This window comes from Saimiri boliviensis, chromosome 14 (genome assembly GCF_048565385.1).
Source record: "Saimiri boliviensis isolate mSaiBol1 chromosome 14, mSaiBol1.pri, whole genome shotgun sequence".
Lineage (NCBI taxonomy): Eukaryota > Metazoa > Chordata > Mammalia > Primates > Cebidae > Saimiri > Saimiri boliviensis.
The window spans coordinates 32,703,955-32,723,521 of NC_133462.1; the positions used below are offsets into that span (position 1 = coordinate 32,703,955).

General features: G+C 51.7%; 1 protein-coding gene and 1 long non-coding RNA gene across 4 annotated transcripts in view; one reads left to right on the forward strand and one right to left on the reverse strand.

The window, feature by feature from the left end:
• TECR (trans-2,3-enoyl-CoA reductase) overlaps nt 1-19,567 on the reverse strand; it is a 38,441-nt gene that overhangs the window by 11,066 nt on the left and 7,808 nt on the right. The gene's annotated exons all lie outside the window — the stretch shown is intronic.
• LOC104653496 (uncharacterized) overlaps nt 1-19,567 on the forward strand; it is a 36,788-nt gene that overhangs the window by 4,571 nt on the left and 12,650 nt on the right. Inside the window, exons 2-3 of one of the 2 annotated variants that reach the window (XR_005578612.2) lie at nt 822-2,314; nt 4,674-4,803. This is a non-coding gene — a long non-coding RNA (uncharacterized LOC104653496). Of the gene's footprint in view, nt 1-821; nt 4,804-19,567 lie in introns of both variants that reach the window. The other variant, XR_012513432.1, reaches the window with a different exon arrangement.

Below are 19,567 nucleotides of genomic sequence, written 5' to 3' on the forward strand. Positions count from 1 at the left end.
CATCTCAAAAAATAAAAAAAACATGGCAGAGACAAGTGGTGACATTCTGGACAGACTGTGGAGGTGCAGGCAACACGACCTGACAGCGGAGTGGGTGTGGGGCTGAGACGTGCAGGGAATCGGGGTTTCTGATCTGAGCCCCAGGAGGGAGGAGCAGGCAGCACCGAGCCCAGGCTGGAAGAGCTGAGCCTGCAACTCCTGCTCACCCCCTGGAGGCGCATCCCGCAGGCCTGGCACGGCAGCCATGCCCAGAAGGCCTCCAGAGCTTTGCTTCTCCAGCTTCACAAACAAGCCAAGCCTGGTGCTTCCCAGTCCCCTCCTGGCTGTAAACAACCAGGCTCAGTGGCCTTGCTGGCGACAGAGTCCACATCACAAGACCCAGCAAGCCACCTGCCCGCCCTCTCAGCCCTAGACAAGGGGCAGACTCCTCCGCCTCCTGGGTTCAAGCGATTCTCCTGCCTCAGCCTCCTGAGTAGCTGGGACTACAGGCGCCCACCACCACCACACCCAGCTCAGTTTTGTATTTTAGTAGAGATGGGGTTTCACCATGGCCAGGATGGTCTTGATCTCTTGACCTCGTGATCCTCCCGCCTCGGCCTCCCAAAGTGCTGGGATTACAGACATGAGCCACTGTGCCTGGCCTGTTTTTTTTCTTGTTTGTTTGTTTTTGTTTTTGAGACAGAGTCTTGCTTTGCACCCAGGCTGGAGTGCAGGAGTGCAATCAAGGCTCAATGCAGCCTCAAAGGGGAGAGCGGAAGCTTGGATTCTGGGCCGGCCCCATCACCCATGGCTTATGCACCTGCAACTTCTGTGTGTCCTAGGATGTGACCTGCCTGATGGCTATGGGTAACAACAGCAACCAACAGTTATTTCACGTTCCCTGCCCGGGGCTGGAACTGCCGCAGCTTCCCAGATGTCTCTCCCACAGTGGCCGGAGGGAGCAGGAGCCATTAGCTCCGTTTCACAGATGAAGAGGCCGAGATCTAAGCAGTAAATCCCAGATCCTGGAAGACCACAGGTGCATGTTCAAAGCCAGGCCATACCCCACCACACACGGGCCCCAGGGCCCCTCGAAGAGCTGATGCAGTGCAGCGCCGCCCACATCCTGAGCTCAAAGTTCCAGCAGCCTCCCTCACACCCCACAGGGGACTGTGCTCCCTGGGAGGAAGCATCTTCTTCCAAATCTGGGGCACGGGCCTAGCTGGGGGTGCGAGCCCTGGTCGGTGCAACCAGGGCCCCAGGTAAAGACACAAAGGGCCCGACGGGTCCTGCCACTGGCCAGCTGGGCACAAGCACTGCTGCCCGCATCGCCTGAGCTCTCTGTCCAGGCAACGCCCAGCACAGAAGATAGAGGCCTGGCCCGATCATGCCCAGTGCCACACCAGCCACCTCATCCGCGTCGCAAATGCAGAGACTCCGACACGTTCATCTGGACTCCGGCTCAGCGGCTGGGTACTCTCAGCTCCCTCTCCTTCCAGAAATATCAAGTCAACCTGCTAATGCCAGGATGGCTGAGAAGACCTAGGGCTTAGCTGCCAGGAGCCCTGCACAGGCCACACCTGCTCGGCCAGAAATACCACCTTCCCCAGTGGCCTCGGCGCGTGACCTCATTTCTCAAGTAGCACCCGGGGGCAGCTGTGCCAGCCTCCCCGAGGCACCACAGTGGAAGGAGAATGTCACCCAGGGTGGGGAGGAAGGGCTGAGAGACACTGGTCTCTCACTCCCAGACCCCTTGAATGCTCTGCTCCAGTCTTCTACCCCTGCTGGCAAGACGAGAGGTGCCAGGGTCTGAATGCCAGTGTCCCAAGGCTCTTGGATCCAGGGCCAAGGCCGGGTGCAGGCACAGCGGTAGCCCGGGGCCCGGAGAACCTGGGGTTGCTGACCCCACCCAGCAGAGCCCCAAGCGAGCAGGTAGCAACCCGGACCTGAAGGATGGCCACTGGACGCAGGAGCTCCTAGCTTGGGCAACACAGCCATGGGAGTTGAGGATGAACATGACACAGGACAAACACAGCAGGAAGTCAGAGAACCTGGGTCTCACCCTTGGGCCAGCCCTGTGTGCTTCGTGGCACCCACAGCCTAGGCCCCTCCCTGGGACTGGGCCCTCAGGGCCTCCAGGGACCACTGGCCCACCCAGAGCGGCGCTGCTCTGGCCTGTTTCATCCAGATGTGCCAGCAAGAGTGACATCTATCAGATGCTCACCCCGTACCTAGGACTGTGCTGAGACCGCCACCCAGGCCTTGCCCAGGCCCTGTAAGCAAGGGACTGTGATGCCTGTTAGGTGGCTTAGGAACAAGGAAGCCCTTGTCCGAGGTAAGCAGCCCGGAAGTGCCAATGTGAGTGCCCACCCAGCTTGTTTAGGCCAAAGCTCCTACAATAAAATAATGCCTCCATTCTAGAGAGTAGGGCTGCGTGCAACAGAGAAAGGAAAAGGTGGGCTGGACACAGTGGTTCACGCCTGTAATCCCAGCACTTTGGGAGGCCGAGATGGGCAGATCATTAGGTTGGGAGATCGAGACCATCCTGGCCAATATGGTGAAACCCCATCTCTACTAAAAATACAAAAATTAGCTGGGTGTGGTGGCTCATGCCTGTAATCCCAGCTACTCGGGAGGCTGAGGCAGGGGAATTGCTTGAAACCCAGAGAGGGAGATTGCAATGAGCTGAGATCGTGCCACTGCACTACAGCCTGGGTGACAGTGCAAGACTCCATCTCACAAAAAAAGAAAAAGAAAAAAAAGAAGGGATGAAAGAAGGGGGGAAAAAACCCACCCTAGATCCGATCCTCCGGCAGGCACTGAGGACCCAGCCCACCGGCCTCTGCCCCACAGCCTCACACAACCAGGCCGTACCAGAGCAAAAGGTCTGTCAGCAAAAGGTCATACCACAGAAAGGCCCAGGCAGCGTTTACGGCTGTGCCAATGCCTCCTAACACAAGCTAAGACCCCTGATGTGCCTGGAAAGGCAGGGGCGTGTCCCCGATGCTGACAGAGAGGCAGCGCCACAGGGGCTGTCAGACCTGCCTTGCCTCGCTGAGCCTTGGCTTCTCCAACTAGTAAATGGACGTGTCTGTGAGATCTAACACACACGGCTGTTTAGGAATTAGGGAATTCCTGTGGCCTGGACCACATGTCAAAACTCTGTCTCTGGGCAAAATACAGTAATTGGCCAGGTGCGGTGGCTCACACCTGTAATCCCAGTACTCTGGGATGCTGAAGTTGGCGGATCACCTGAGGTCAGGAGTTCGAGACCAGCCTGGCCAACATGATGAACCCCTATCTCTACTAAAAATACAAAACAAAATTAGCCAGGCATGCTGGCAGTTGCCTGTAATCCCAGCTACTTGGGAGCCTGGGACAGGAAAATCCCACAAACCTGGGAGGTGGAGGTTTCAGTGAGTAGAGATCACGCCACTGCACTCCAGCCTGGGTGATGGAGCAAGACTCCATCTCAAAAAAAAAAAAAAAAAAAAAAAAGGGTCTTTGCAGACATAATTAAGGATCTTGAGATGACATTATCCTGAATATATGCAGTGGACTTAATAAGAGAAAGGAGTGTCCTTACAAGAAAAAACGAAGAGCCAGGTGTGGTAGTTCACGTCTGTAACCCCAGTACTCTGGGAGGCCAAGGTGGGCAGACCATCTGTGTTCAGCAGTTCAAGACCAGACTGGCCAACATAGTAAAACCCCGTCTCTACTAAAAATACAGAAATTGGGCCGGGCGCGGTGGCTCAAGCCTGTAATCCCAGCACTTTGGGAGGCCGAGGCGGGTGGATCATGAGGTCAAGAGATCAAGACCATCCTGGTCAACATGGTGAAACCCCGTCTCTACTAAAGATACAAAACATTAGCTGGGCATGGTGGCGCGTGCCTGTAATCCCAGCTACTCAGGAGGCTGAGGCAGGAGAATTGCCTGAACCCAGGAGGCAGAGGTTGCGGTGAGCCGAGATCGTGCCATTGCACTCCAGCCTGGGTAACAAGAGCGAAACTCCGTCTCAAAAAAAAAAAAAAAAAAAAAATACAGAAATTAGGCCGGGCGCAGTGGCTTGAGCCTGTAATCCCAGCACTTTGAGAGGCCGAGGCAGGTGGATCACGAGGTCGAGAGATCGAGACCATCCTGGTCAACATGGTGAAACTCTGTCTCTACTAAAAATAAAAAAAATTAGCTGGGCATGGTGGCGCGTGCCTGTAATCCCAGCTACTGAAAAGGCTGAGGCAGGAGAATTGCTTGAACCCAGGAGGCAGAGGTTGCGGTGAGCCAAGATCGCGCCATTGCACTCCAGCCTGGGTAACAAGACTGAAACTCCATCTCAAAAAAAAAATACAGAAATTAGCTGGGCGTGGGGGCGTGTGCCTGTAGTCCCAGCTACTTAGGAGGCTGAGGCAGGAGAATCAATCTCGGCTCACTGCAACCCAGGAGGCAGAGGCTGCACCAGTGAGCCGAGATTGCACCACTGCACTCCAGCCTGGGCAACAGAGCAAGACTCCATCTAAAAAAAAAAAAAAAAAAAAAAACTGACGCTGCTGGTGCCAGCACTCAAGGAGCTCTAGCGCAGGGACCAACCACTCAACTCCCCAGGTCCCCAGGGGATGGTCTAGAACAGCATCTCTGCATCCCTGCACCCACAGCTGGGTTGTAGTTGGTGACCACACCGGGTCTCTTTCCAACTCAGGGCAGGAAGGTGCTGTTGGACCAGGAAGCTGAAAGCATGCCAGGGGCTAAGCCCTTCAGATACAAGCTGACTGGAGGAGCGAGAGGAGCTCATCCCGGCCAACCCCACACTGCTCGAGTCTGGCAGACAGGTTAGTCCACCCCCACGAGCTCAGCTTGCCACAGAGCCTAGACTGGGATCTATGTGGCCGACCTTATGCACGAGGTGGCAGCTAACACCTCCCCCCAGTCCCAACCAGCCAGGCACAGAGGCTCATCCTCCACCCGAATCATCTCCTTTATAAGGTATTCATACCCTTTTGCAGATGAGGAAACTGGGGCTTCTTTGTTCATTGACACATGCCAGGCACAAAGTTAAGGACTTTGGGATTCAGCTTTAGAAGGAGAGACAAAAATCCCTTTGGGACTGATGTCTTAGCAGAGGGTGACAATGAAATAAATCACTGTATGTAATATATTCAAAGGTGACATGTGACATGGAAAGAAGAAAGAAAGAAAAGGGGACAGGGAGTGGCGGTTGAAGGGGGCAGTAAATTTTATTTTATTTTATTTTTTGAGATGGCGTCTAGCTCTGTCACCCAGGCTAGAGTGCAGTGGTGTGATCTCGGCTCACTGCAACCTCCACCGCCTGGGTTCAAGCAATTCTCCTGCCTCAATCTCCTGAGTAGCTGGGATTACAGGTGTGAGCCACTGTGCCCAGCCTACAGTTTTTTATAAAGTGGCCAAAAGCTGAGTGGAGGTCAGATACGCTAGCTCACGCCTGTAACCCCAGAACTTTGGGAGGCCAGGGCAGGAGAATCACTTGAGCCCAAGAGTTTGAGGCCAGGCTGAGCAACACAGCAAGACCCCTGTTTGTTCAAAGACTTAGCCACGTTGGGAGACTGAGGTGGGTGGATCATGAGGTCAGGAATTCGAGACCAGCTTGGCCAATATGGTGAAACCCTGTCTCTACGAATAATACAAAAATTAGCTAGGCGTGGTGGCTCATGCCTGTAGTCCCAGCTACTTGGGAGGCTGAGGCAGGAGAATCACTTGAACCCAGGAGGCGGAGGTTGCAGTGAGCCGAGATTGCGCCACTGCACTCCAGCCTAGCGACAGAGTGAGACTCTGTCTTAAAAATTAAAAAAAATTAAAAAAAATAAGTCCAATTAAAGGTTGTGGAAATAATTCTGTGAAGATAGTGATGGCTTAGACAAAGGGTCAGTAAACTACAGGCCATAGGGCGACTCTGGTCTACTGCTGGCTTTTGAACAAACTATAAATGGCTTTAAAAATAAATGAGGTTTTTACATGTTTAAGCGGGTGGAAAATAAATCAAAGAAACCTATTTCATGACACGTGAAAATTAAATTCGAATTTCGGTGTCCATAAATAGAGTTGTATCAGAACACGCCATGCTCACTGGGTGACATCTGTGACCGCCACTATCGTGGTATCACTGCCACTAAGATCTCTGAGATGGCCGGGCGCTGGGGCTCACGCCTGTAATCCCAGCACTTTGGGAGGCAGAGGCGAGCAGATCACTTGAAATCAAGAGTTCGAGACCAGCCTGGCCAACATGGTAAAACCTCGTCTCTAGTAACAATACAAAAATTAGCCAGTTGTCATGATGCGTGCCTGTAATCCCAGCTGCTTGGGAAGCTCAGACAGGAGAATCGCTTGAACCCGGGAAATGGAGGTTGCAGTGAGCTGAGATCACACCACTGTATTCCAGCCTGGGTGACAGAACGAGACCCTGACTAAAAAAAAAAAAAAAAAAAAAAAAAAAAAAAAAAAAAAAATTGGAGGCTGGGCACAGTGGCTCATGCCTGTAATCCCAGCACTTTGGGAGGCTGAGGCAGGGGGATCACCTAAGGTCAGGAGTTTGAGACCAGCCTGGCCAACATGGAGAAACCGCATCTCTACTAAAAATATAAAAATTAACCGGTCGTGGTAGCATATGCCTGTAATCCCAGCTACTCCAGAGGCTGAGGTATGAGAATCACTTGAACCTGGGAGCAGAGGTTGTGACAAGCAGTTCATGCCACTGCAGTCCAGCCTGGGCGACAGAGTCAGACTGTCTCAGAAAACATAAAATAGACTGGGCGCAGTGGCTCACACCTGTAATCCGAGCACTCTGGGAGGCCGAGGCAGGAGGATCACCTGAGGTTGGGAGTTCCAGACCAGCGTGGCCAACATGGAGAAACCCTATTTCTACTAAAAATACAAAAAATTAGCCAGGTGGTGGTGGCGCATGCCTATAATCCCAGCTACTCAGGAGGCTGAGGCAGGAGAATCGCTTGAACCTGGGAGGCAGAGGTTGCGGTGAGCCGAGATCGCGCCATTGCACTCCAGCCTGGGCAAGAAAAGCAAAACTCCGTCTCAAACAATAAAACAATAAAAATCCACATGGAATCTGGGCACGGTGGCCCATGCCTGTAATCCCAGCACTTTGGGAGGCCGAGGCGGGGGGATCACGAAGTCAGGGGTTCAAGACCAGCCTGGCCAACAAGGTAAAACCCCGTCTCTACTTAAAAATACAAAAAATTAGCCGGGCATGGTGGTACACACCTGTAATCCCACCTACTTTGGAGGCTGAGGCAGGAGAATTGCTTGAACCCAGGAGGCGGAGGTTGCAGTGAACCAAGAGTGCGCCACTGCACTCCAGCCTGGGTGACGGAGCAAAACTCTGTCTCAAAAAAAAAAAAAAATCCACATGGAGAGATCCAGTTCATTGAGAAGCACCAACTGCCACCACCCTCCCACCCTGAATCAGACAGAAATATCTATGAGTGTGCAAACTCAGGGCTCTGCAAACTTTTTGCTCCAAAAATAACTTTGCAGATGTTATATATACCCACCCCCAACATTTTTAAGGTGACATCTATTATTTTCTACCTAAGCTTTAAGAGTTGCAAAAGATGTCATTTCTGGCCTACTGTCAGTATTAAACATTTTATATAAACATTTACAGGGCTCCGTTAAATCTAGCTACAGAGTCTAAATGCTTTACTAATTTGAAACCTACCATCATCCCTTTAAAAAAAAATAGCTATGAATAAGCTCTTTAACATTTGCTCTCTTTTTACTTCAAGTTGGTTTCTGTTCCCCTCCTTCACAGGATCTTAATAATACATGTTGATGACTGAAGGTTAGTATTGATTACTCTTATCATATTGATCTAATTGAAATTTAATTTTTAGGTTGGGTGCAGTGGCTCATGCCTGTAATCCCAGCATTTTGAGAGGCCAAGGTGGGCAGATCACTTAAGGTCAGGAGTTTGAGACCAGCCTGGCCAACATGGTGAAACTTTGTCTCTATAAAAACACCAAAATTAGCTGGGCAGAGTGGCCCGCACCTGTACTCCCAGCTACTTGGTAGGCTGAGGTGGGAAGATGGCTTGAACCTGCCCTCAGAGGCAGAGTGAGTCAAGATGTCAACACTGCACTCCAGCCATAGCAACAGAGCAAGACTCCTTCTTAAGAAAAAGAAAAAGAAAAAAAAAATTTTAATTCTTTTTTTTTTTTTTCAGACCAAGTTTCACCGTCTTGCCCACGCTGCAGTGCAGTGATATAGTCTCGGCTCACCATGTTGGCCAGGTTGGTCTCGAACTCCTGACCTCCTGATTCACCCAGCTCAGCCTCCCAAAGTGCTGGTATTACAGGTGTGAGCCACTGTGCCTGGCCAGAAATTTAATTTTTTAAAAATATTTCAGTGACCAAAAGTTTTCAAGCACAAAAAGAAAAATCCAGGCTGGACATAGTGGTGCATGCAGTCAGGTCAAGATAGTGAGAGCTCTGTCTCTATAATAAATCAGAAAAAGAAAATTCATTCAGGAGGCTGCTCACTACAACCTCTGCCTCCTGGGTTCAGGCAATTCTCCTGCCTCAGACTCCCAAGTAGCTGTGATTACAGGCACGTGCCACTGCACCTAACTTCTGGTGTTTTTAGTAGAGACGGGGTTTCACCATGTTGGCCAGGCTGATCTCAAGTGATCCGCCCATCTCAGCCTTCCAAAGTGCTGAGATCACAGGTGTGAGCCACAGCACCTGGTCTGGGGTGGAGTTTTCTTAGAGCAAAACAATCCCAAATCTACTCATTCTGGGTTAGATGCCCAAAAACCTGCACTCTGATCTATGATCAGAAATATCTGTCATGATCTGACAGCTGAGCAGCCCCCCAGCCCTGCCCCCACAATTTTTCTGAATGCAGATTTGTGACCACCTGAGATGCAACAGGACTTGGTCCCCAGGGACAAGGTGGCGCAGATCCCTTCCTCACCTTCCAGGCAGGTCCCCAAGAGTCAAGTGGCATTGCGGGCATGACCCAGCCAGGGTGGGAGATCAGGGTCCCAACTCCTGGTCCACCATCTCCTGGTGGCGCTATGTGGCCCAGAGGAGCTCTGATCAAGCCTTGGAGGGAACATTGAGTCACTCAGCTCTGCCTGAAGGGTGCTGCAGTTACCACCTGCATTGTGACCCATTTCCAATGCTCCTCGGGGACAGCAGGGAGAAGCCAGGAAATCTGCACAGCCCAGGAAGCCGCAGCCCTTTCCCAAGCAGATCAGGGCTGTACCTGCCACACAGAGACCTACAAATGGCTCCTGTTGCCGGTCGAGGAGGCTCACACCTGTAATCCCTGCGCTTTGGTAGGCCGAGGCAGGCGGATCACCTGAGGTCAGGAATTCAAGACCAGCCTGACCAACAGGCTAATTTCTACTAAAAATACAAAAAAATTAGCCAGGCGTGGTGGCACATGCCTGTAATCCCAGCCATTCGGGAGGCTGAGGCAGGAGAATCGCTTGAACCCAGGAGGCAGAGGCTGCAGTGAGCCGAGACTGCACCATTGCCCTTCAGCCTGGGCAACAAGAGTAAAACTCTGTCTCAAAAAAAAAAAAAAAAAAAAAAAAAAGCTCCTGTGAGGGAGTACCTGTCACTCCCAAAAGCCCTTTCTGCTAACTGTGCACTTCGCAGTCATCATTCAGGCAGCCAACACAGGCTGCACCCTTGCTGCAACCGGCCTGCCTATGCCAGCTGCTGGGCTTGGTGACCAAAAATGGCAGTCAGGCGGATCCACGTGTCACAGGAGCACGTGGGCAGCGACCCAGCGGCCGGGATACAACAGCAGTGCCCACGACTGAGACAGGCCATGCCCCCCGCCCCCTAGGATTGCTGGTGCTCAAGGGGACAAGAACAAAGCCCTTATTACATAATATGAGGTCACGATGTACCAGGCGCCGTGGAGAGGAGACAGCAGGACAGAGGGCCCAGAGGGCCACAGTGAGTGTGCCGGGGAAGGCCCTGCCAAAGGAATTCAACTTGAGCCGAGGGCCAGCAGGAGGCTCCCTGGTTGGGGGGTGCAAAGGCCCTGGGGCAGCACAGAGCTTTGGCGGAGCAGGTGACACCGAGGAACAGGGCACTTTTTTTTTATACTTTAAGTTCTGGGGCACATGTGCAGAACGTGCAGGTTTGTTACACAGGTATACATGTGACATGGTGGTTTGCTGTACCTATCAACCCATCATCTAGTTGTTGTTGTTTTTTATTATACTTTAAGTTCTGCGGCACATGTGCAGAACGTGCAAGTTGGTTACACAGGTATATACGTGCCTTGGTGGTTTGCTGCATCCATCCCCCTGTCATCTAAATTAGGCATTTCTCCTAACGTTATCCCTCCCCAATCTCCCCACCTCTACTATCCCTCCCCTATCCTCCTCACCCCGACACGCTGACAGGCCCTGGTGTGTGATATTCTCCTCCCAGAACAGGGTAAATCTTAAGGGGAGCAGCTGAGCAGGAGGCTGGAGCAGAGCCAGGACAAGGGCTTTTGGTTTAACGCTTCAGCAACGGGAAATCGCTGGAGTGCCATAGGCTGGTTTGGTTTCTACAAGAATCATCTCACTGCTGGGGACAGATGAATACTAGGGGAGCAAATGTGGCTTTGGAGACAGCAGTGAGAGGCTTGGAAACAACCGAGGGCAGAGACACAGGTGGCTTGGACCAGGGAGGGAAAAGAGGAGGGAAGTGGTGAAAAGGGCACCCTAGTTCCTAGATTCTGAGGTGCCACTGGTTCAAAACAAGCTGCCAGCCGGGTGCGGTGGCTCATGTCTATAATCCCAACACTTTGGGAGACACAGGCAAGAGGATCACTGGAGCTGAGGAATTCAAGACCAGCCTGGACAACGTAGCAAGATCCCGTCTCTATAAAAAATTTTAACATTAGCTGGGTGTGACCAGGCACAGTGGCTCACGCCTGTAATCCCAGCACTCTGGGAGGCCGAGGAGGGTGGATCAAGAGGCCCAGAGATCGAGACCATCCTGGCCAACACAATGAAACTCCGTCTCTACTAAAAATACAAAAATTCACCAGGCAGGGTGGCACACAGCCTGTAGTCCCCGTTACTCGGGAGACTAAGGCAAGAGAATCGCTTGAACCTGGGAGGCAGAGGTTATGGTGAACCAAGATCAGACCACTGCACTCCAGCCTGGCGACAGAGCAAGACTCTGTCTCAAAAAAAAAAAAAAAAAAAAAAAAAAAAAATTAACTAGGTGTGATGGCATGTGTCTGTGGTCTCAGCTACTTGGGAGGCTGGGACACAAGAATCCCTTGAACCCAGGAGTCAGAGGCTGCAGGGAGCTGTGATCATGCCTCTGCACTCCAGCCTGGGCGACAGAACAAGACCCAGGCTAAAAACAAAGAAAAAAGGAATGGCCTAACCCCACAGCAGCAGAGCCAGGTTCGTGGAAGTGCAGAACCCTCCACTACCATCATCAAGGACGTGCTACAAGCTCAGGACCTGCGCTCAAAGCCAGACCTCATCCCACAGAATGGCCACACACCCCAAGATCACGCAAGCATCCTCGTCCCCACCAGCTGCAGTGATTTTGGAGGGCAGGCACCAATGACGCAGCTGAACGCCTGAGCCTGTCCTGTGTTTTGCTCACTAGGACAGTGGCCTGTAACTAACATTCACATACTCGTTCCACAAGTATCCAGAGACCCTCCCCAGGGCCAGGAGACTCCAGGTGACTAAAGGAGACTCCATCTCAATTTAAAAAAAAAAAAAAGCCAGGCACGGTGGCTCACGCCTGTAATCCCAGCACTTTGGGAGGCCGAGGCGGGCAGATCACAAGATCATGAGATTGAAACCATCCTGGCCAACATGGTGAAATCCCGTCTCTACTAAAAATACAAAAAAAAGCTAGGCGTGGTGGTACGCACCTGTAGCCCCAGCTACTCAGGAGGCTGAGGCAGGAGAATCGCTTGAACTCAGGAGGTAGAAGTTGCAGAACTCAGGAGGTAGAAGTTGCAGTGAGCTGAAACGTGCCACTGCACTCCAGCCTGGGCGACAGAGTGAGACTCTGTCTCAACAACAACAAAAAGGCCAGCTGTGGTGGCTCATGCCTGTAAATCCCAGCACTTTGGGAAGCCAAGGAGGGTGGATCATGAGGTCAGGGGTTTCAGACCAATCTCACCAACATAGTGAAATGCCATCTTTACTAAAAATACAAAAAATAATCCAGGTGTGGTGGTGTGCGCCTGTAATCCCAGGTACTCAGGAGGCTGACGCAGGAGAATTGCGTGAACCCGGGAGGCGGAGGTCGCAGTGAGCCGAGATTGAGCCACTGCACTCCAGCCCAAGAGACGATGCAAGACTTCATCTCAAAAAAAAAAAAGTTATTCTCTATAACAAGTAGTATAAAGACAATATACTGCTTCCGACTATACACGTCTCCCCAGGAATTCCAGTATCTGCACACACCCCACCCTCTGCAATCCTCCAGCCCCACCCAGCTCCTGAGAAACATTCATTTGGCACCTCCTCATATCCGCCCACCTCCTGAGTTAGACATCCGAGGTGTTGGGAAACAGCTTCTCCCCACAAGGAGCATGGAGGCTTGGCTCCACGACTTCAGCCTGCTTCCAGATGGTTCCTGAAGCCCCAGCGCTTGTGTTCACTTCCCACCCCCACCCCCAATTTGGCACCCCACCCTGAGGAAAAGCTCAGTTCCCACGCTCTGGCCAGTGATCCCTGTTCACTTTCAAATGGAAAAAAAAAAAATTTGGAAGGACCCAGAAGACTATACAAAGCTCTGCAGTCTTTCAGGCAGTCTGTGAATGGCTGGTGGGCTCAGCTTACATTAGAGCCTGGTTCAAGCAGGGACAGGGACAGGGCCCCGCCAGCCTGTCAATGTGCCACAGCTACAGGGCCATGGAGAGGGCCTTTACATCTTGCAGGGCTGGGAAACACTCATGACCCACATCCAGCTAACCCATGTAACTGGGGTGAGTCGCTCTGCTCCCACTAAGCCCCACACACAATCCACAGTACACTTCCCAGGGTAAGGAACAAGTGCTCTGTGCATTTTTATTGCAAACACTATGGTGGCCGGGTGCAGTGGCTCATGCCTGCAATCCTAGCACTTTGGAAGGCCAAGGCGGGTGGATCACTTGAGGTCAGGAGTTTGAGATCAGCCTGGCCAATATATCAAAATCCCGTTTCTACTAAAATACAAAAATTAGCTGGGCATAGTAGCATGTGCCTGTTGTCCTAGCTACTCATGAGGTTGCAGTGAGCTGAGATTGTGCCACTGCACTCCAGCCTGGGTGACAACAGCAAAACTCCATCTCAAAAAAAAAGAAAAAAAAACCCACTACGGCATGAGGGCCTCCTAAGGACTTAAAAACGAACTGCCCTCCAATAACGAACCTTTTAGGTAAAATCAGCAGAACATGGTCCCACATGGTGCCTCACATCTATAATCCCAGCACTTTGGGAGGTCAAGGCAGGAGGATCGCTTGAGTCCAAGAGTCAGAGGCCAGCCTGGGCAATATAGCAAAACCCATTTAAAGGGACTTTTATTGCCATCAAAAAGAGGCCAGGCACAGTAGCTCCCACACACTGTATTCCCAACACTTTGAACAGCTGAGGCGGGTGGATCACTTGAGGTCAAAAGTTCGAAACCAACCTGGCCAAACATTGTGAAACCCCATCTCTACTAAAACTACAAAAAATTAGCTGGGCATGGTGGCACATGCTTGTAATCTCAGCTACTCTGGAGGCTGAAGCAGGAGAATCACTTGAACCCAGGAGGCATAGGCTGCAGTGACTTGAGATCACGCCATTGTACTCAAGCATGAGTGAAACTCTTTCTGGAAAAAAAAAAAAAAAAAAGAGAACATGGTTTGTTCATCCCAGGATTCTTGGCATTGGTAAGGGGGGAAAAAAAAACATGTTGAAACAAATGAACTAATGAATAAGTGAAGAACTAGAAAACAGAGGCCCTATGACAAGAAAAAGCCTGGACCAGCAGAACCTGCCCACAAGCTGTGTGACAAGGGGCAGGCCCAGGTGCAGTGTTGGTAGCTCCCATCTCAGAATATCCCCAGTGCCAGGAGGGGTGAGATGATGGGGAACAGGACAGCCATGGGTAGGATGGACCCAGGGCTTGTGGCCAAGAGGCCAAAAGCAGCTGGTTTCCAGCCAGGCACAGTGGTACGCAGCTAGAATCCCAGAGCTTTTGGAGCCTGGGGCAGGAGATCACTTGAGCCAAGGAGTTTAAGACCAACCTGGGCAACATGGTGAGACTGTGTCTCTAAAAAAAAATCCTTTAAAAACTAGCCAGGCACTGGCCAGGTACAGTGGCTCATGCCTGTAATCCCAGCACTTCAGGAGGCTGAGGCAGATGGATCACTTGAGCTCAGGAGTTGGAGACCAACCTGGCCAACATGGTGAAACCCTGTCTCTACTAAAAATATCAAAATTAGTCCGGTGTGGCCTGTAGTCCCAGTTACTTAGGAGGCTGAGGCAGGAGAATGGCTTGAACCCAGAAGGCAGAAGTTGCAGTGAGTTGAAATCATGCCACTGCACTCTAGCCTGGGCAACAGCAAAACTCCAACTCAAAAAAAAAAAAAAAAAAAAATAGTAGTCAGGCATAGTGGTACATACCTGCAGTCTCAGCTACCTGGGAGGCCGAGGTGGGCGGATCACTTAAGATTAAGAGTTCATCAGCCCGGCGCGGTGGCTCAAGCCTGTAATCCCAGCACTTTGGGAGGCCGAATCAGGTGGATCATGAGATCAAGAGATCGAGACCATCCTGGTCAACATGGTGAAACCCTGTCTCTACTAAAAATAAAAAAAATTAGCTGGGCATGGTGGCGCGTGCCTGTAATCCCAGCTGCTCAGGAGGCTGAGGCAGGAGAATTGCCTGAACCCAGGAGGCGGAGGTTGCAGTGAGCCGAGACCGCACCATTGCACTCCAGCCTGGGTAACAAGAGTGAAACTCCGTCTCAAAAAAAAAAAAAAAAAAAAAAAGATTAAGAGTTCATTGACCGAGCAATACCATTACTGGGTATATATCCAAAGGATTATAAATGGTTCTATTATAAGGACACATGCACACGAATGTTCATTACAGCACTGTTTACAATAGCAAACACTGGCCGGGCACGGTGGCTCAAGCCTGTAATCCCAGCACTTTGGGAGGCCGAGGCGGGTGGATCACGAGGTCGAGAGATCGAGACCATCCTGGTCAACATGGTGAAACCCCGTCTCTACTAAAAATACAAAAAATTAGCTGGGCATGGTGGCGTGTGCTTGTAATCCCAGCTACTCAGGAGGCTGAGGCAGGAGAATTGCCTGAACCCAGGAGGCGGAGGTTGCGGTGAGCCGAGATCGCGCCATTGCACTCCAGCCTGGGTAACGGGAGCGAAACTCCGTCTCAAAAAAAAAAAAAAAAAAACAATAGCAAAGACTTAGAACCAACCCAAATGCCCATCAATGATAGACTGCACAGGGAAAATGTGGCACATATACACCGTGGAATATTACACAGCCATCAAAAACAATGAGTTTGTGTCCTTTGTAGGGACATGGATGAATCTGGAAACCATCATTCTCAGCAAACTGACACAAGAACAGAAAATCAAACACCCCATGTTCTCACTCATAAGCGGGTGTTGAACAATGAGAACACATGGATACAGGGAGGGGAGCATCACACACTGAGGTCCGTGGGGGGAACTAGGGGAGGGACAGCAGGGGGTGGGGAGTTGGGGAGGGATAATATGGGGAGAAATGCCAGATATAGGTGATGGGGAGGAAGGCAGCAAACCACATTGCCATTTATGTACCTATGCAACAATCCTGCATATTCTTCACATGTACCCCAGAACCTAAAACGCAATAAAACATATATATTAAAAAAAAAAAAAAAGATCAAGAGTTCAAGGCCATACTGGCCAACATGGTGAAGCCTCGTATCTACTAAAAATACAAAAATTATGGCTAGGCACAGTGGCTCATGTCTGTAATCCCAGCACTTTGGGAGGCTGAGGCGGTGGATCACTTGTGGTCAGGAGTTTGAGACCAGCCTGGCCAACACAGTGAAACCCTGTCTGTACTAAAAATACAAAAAGTAGCAGGGTGTTGTGGTAGGCACCAGTAATCCCAGCTACTCAGGAGGCTGAGACAGGAGAATCACTTCAACCCCGGAAGCGGACATGGCAGTGAGCCAAGCCTGTGCCACTGCACTCCAGCCTAGGTGAAAGAGCAAGACTCTGCCTCAAAAACACTTTTTTAAATAATGAATAAATAAAAATACAAAAATTAACCCACCGTGGTGGTGGGCACCTACAGTCCCAGCTACTCAGAGGCTGAGGCAAAAGAATCGCTTGAACCTGGGAGGTGGAGGTTGCAGTGAGCCAAGATGGCACCAGTGCACTCCAGCCTAGGCGACAGAGCAGGAGAAGGAAGGGAGGGAGGGAAGGAGGGAGGGAAGGAAGGAAGGAAGGGAGGAAGGAGGAAAAGAGAGCCTGAGCAAGATGAGGAAGGAAGGAATCAAAGAAACAGAACCTGAGGCCAGATGGGCGGCAAAAGAGATGAGTGGGGTGCCGGGGGTTGGACTCTAGACAGAATGACCAAGGAAGGTCTCTTTGGGGACATGGAAGCTGAGCACTCAGTAACAGGAAGGGCCAGGCATGAGAAAAAGCAGAGAGAAGGGTGTCCAGGGCCGAGGGAAACAGCATGTGCTCAGGGCAGGAACGTGGCTGTGGGTGTCTGCAGAGATGAAAGACAATAGCGTAGTGACGAGTGAGGAAAGCAGAGAACAGATGACAAGAAACCTCTCAGGGAGGGTTCTGAGCCATGGCACACTAAGATCCTCCCACTTACACACAAAAAGGCCTTCTGCCTGTGTGTGGCTGGATAGGGGACAGCCAGCCAGGAGGGGGCAGGAACAGAAGCAGCGTGCTCCTGGGGTGAGGCGGCTGTGACAGGCACCTGCTGGCTAGGCTGTCTTCCAGCGTCCACTTCCTGGGATGGTTCTTTGTCACAACAGGTTAAAAAGTGGGCTCTGAGTGTGTTGTGGCTTTGCCAGGGGTCTTCCCATGAGGAAGGAAAGAGCTGATCATCGCAAAATGTGACTTGCAGCCAGGTGCCTTGGCTCACACCTGTAATCCCAGCACTTTGGGAGGCCGAAGTGGGTGGAACACCAAAGGTCAGAAGTTCAAGACCAGCCTGGCCAACATGGTGAAACTCCATCTTCACTAAAACTACAATAATTAGGTAGGCATGGTGGCAGGTGCCTGTAATCCAAGCTACGTGGTAGGCTGAGGCGGGAGAATCACTTGAACCCGGGAGGCAGAGATTGCAGTGAGCCAAGGTCGCACCACTGCACTACAGCCTGGGCAACAGAGCGAGACCCCGTCTCAAATAAACAACAACACTGAAGCTTAGACAGGTTAAGTAACTACCCCAAGGGCAGAGCAGGTGGCCTCCAAGTCCTTTACCACCACCACCACACGCTTCATTCTTTGTCCAGTACATGACTCACAGCAAAGCCCACTCTGGTTTTAGAAGAATCCCAGCTCTGCTAACCACTAGCTGTGGATAAGTCACTTCACTTTCTGTGCCTTAGTTTCCCCATCAGTCAGGTAGAGATAAGAAGAGCATCTACTTATGTTTAGTATGAAATTTGGATATCTTACTAAATAAGACAGCTAGATAATAAGCACTTAGACTGCAGTGGCTCACGCCTGTAATCCCAATACTTTGGGAGGCCACGGGTGGATCACTTGAGGTCAGGAGTTTGAGACCAGCCTGGCCAAAATGGTAAAATCCTGTGTCTACTAAAAATACAAAAAGTAGCTGGGCCTAGTGGTGGGCACCTGTAATCCCAGCTGAGGCTGAGGCAGGAGAACCACTTCAACTCGGGAGGCACAGTGCAGGTTGCAGTGAGCCAAGACAGCACCACTGCACTCCAGCCTGGGCAACAGAGCAAGACTCTGCCTAAAAAAAAAAAAAAAAAACTTAGAATTAAGCACTACGTTCACAGTAATTTATTAGGATGATTACTATGTTCCGGCTGCTGCAGGAAGTGTCCTCAGGTATTAAAACACTCTCAGCTGTCACTGTCAATACCAGCAAGAGGGTGTTAAGACCCAGCCTTAATTTGACCAACTAGCTCAAGGTCTCTGGCCTTTCTCACGCAGCCAGGCTTGTCAGTTAAAGTGCAGGATTCCCGACCAAACCCAACCACCTTATCAGAGTTGCAAGGCCTTTCCAAGCACCGCCCTCACTCAAGGCTGTCAACCCTCCTCCCTTCTCCTCAGGAACCAGTTAGTCCAGAGGGCTTTGCTGGGCCCAGCTGGTGGAGCCTCTAAATCTACCTGGGCGAGGCTGAAATAGCTACCCTACCTGGCACACACCAAAGCCCACCACTCAGCCTGTCCCACTTTCTTGCACCTCGCTCCGCCTGCCCCTCCATGGCTCCGCCTCCCCCTCCACGGCTCCGCCTCCCCCTCCACGGCTCCGCCTCCCCCTCCACGGCTCCGCCTCCCCCTCCATGGCTCCGCCTCCCCATGGCCCCGCCTCCTCCTCAGCCTAGGCTCCCCCTCCCTGACACTATCTCCCCTATCGCGGCCCCGCCTCCTCCTCTTCGTCCCTGCCTCCCCATCCCTGGCCCCGCCTCCTACATCCTGCCCTCGCCCCCCACCCCTTCTCCTTGCCCAGCTTCCTCAGCCCAAGCTCCTAAACCTCGCCTCCCCCCGGCCCCACTTCTTCCGTCTCAGCTCTGCCTCCTCATCCTCGGGGACCACTTCCGCCACCTAGGCTCTGCCTCCTCCTTCTCCTCCTCAGGACACGCCTTTTCCTGCTCAGCTCCGCCTCCCACTCCTTAAGACCCACCTCCCCCTCCTCGGCCGCCCTCCCATTTCTCAAGTCCCGCCTCCCCACATCTGCCCTACTGTGTCCACAGGCAAGTATGGCTGCAGTACTTGTCAAATGTTAGCTGCTGCACGGTGCTGCACCAAGCTGAAGCTTTCCAGGCATGTATCTGTCCATCCAGTGCTCATCAAACCAAGAACCTCTTGAAACGATAACCCTGAGAGGCAGGGACAATTATCCCAGTCAATATGAACATCTGGCAGGAGAGAGGAAGGGGCCTGAGCTGTAGTGTTTGCCACTTCCCCTGGTGTAAATACCCTACCCGTGACTTAAGAGATGTTAGCCTGATGTCCCTGAACACAGAGTTGGGAAGATGCATACCGTTAGCAAATGTGAGCCGGGTCTAGCACACCGAGGTGTCATTTTATGGACGAAAAAGCTAGCTCAAGGCCAGCCACAGTGGCTCACGCCAGTAATCCCAAAACTTTGGGAGGCCAAGGTGGGAGGATCACTTCAGGTCGGGAGTTTGAAACCAGCCTGGCCAACATAGCGAAACCCTGTCTACTAAAAATACAAAAATTAGCCAGGCGTGGTGGTGGGTGCCTATAATCCCAGCTACTCAGGAGGCTGAGGCAGGAGAATCGCTTGAACCCAGGAGGCAGAGGTTGCAGTGAGCCAAGATGGTGTCACTGCACTCCAGCTTAGGCAACAGAGCGAGACTCTGTGTTGGGGGGGGGGGGGGTAGAAAAGAA